This window comes from Pteropus medius, unplaced genomic scaffold (genome assembly GCF_902729225.1).
Source record: "Pteropus medius unplaced genomic scaffold, Ma_sr-lr_union100, whole genome shotgun sequence".
Taxonomy (NCBI): Eukaryota; Metazoa; Chordata; class Mammalia; order Chiroptera; family Pteropodidae; genus Pteropus; species Pteropus medius.
Genome location: NW_024353393.1, coordinates 313,575 through 314,271, shown reverse-complemented (window position 1 = coordinate 314,271; position 697 = coordinate 313,575).

The window sequence follows — 697 nt, the reverse complement described above, 5'->3', positions numbered from 1 at the left end:
GGTACTTTTTCAAAAACCTTTCCAAGAATTCAGTGAAAATGATCTGTGGGACCTGTCATGAATAAGATGAGGTTGACTTCACTTCATTTTATCCACTTAGCCTTTAGCCATTCAGATATCAGAGTCAGATAGGTAAATATATCATGGTCCCTTTTTGATCTTAATTTTAGTTATTTCAGTTATTTCTCATTGTAATCTCTCTATCTCCTAGAATATTTTCATTTTTTTTTTCTATCTTCTAGTCGGGCAAAGGAAAGCTAAATTTTTGTCTACCTAGGTTCAACATTGGGAATCTGCCAAAATTACTTTAGCACTTCTTTTTAGGTGTGGTTGACTGTCACAAAGTGGATGTCCAGATGAATCACCTGCCTCAAACATTAAACCCAAAGGAAAGGTTGTGAATCTCCTTCCCCTTTTGAGTTTCTGTTAGTAATTAAGAAGACAGAAAACATGGGATTTTTATTTATTGGACAATCTCTAGCTATTATGTCTCACTTTCCAAGATCAGATTCATACAAATAATCCAATGAGAGGCTGCTTGATAGGCCTTGGCTAGTGTATGGAATCCTATAACCTCGATACTGAAGCATCATTTCCCAACCTTTTAGTCAGAAAAGAGTTTGAGAAGCTCACTTATATCATGGTACTCCTCAAACTTCAAATAGACAAGAAGAAAACTGTGAAGTTGCCAAAGTCC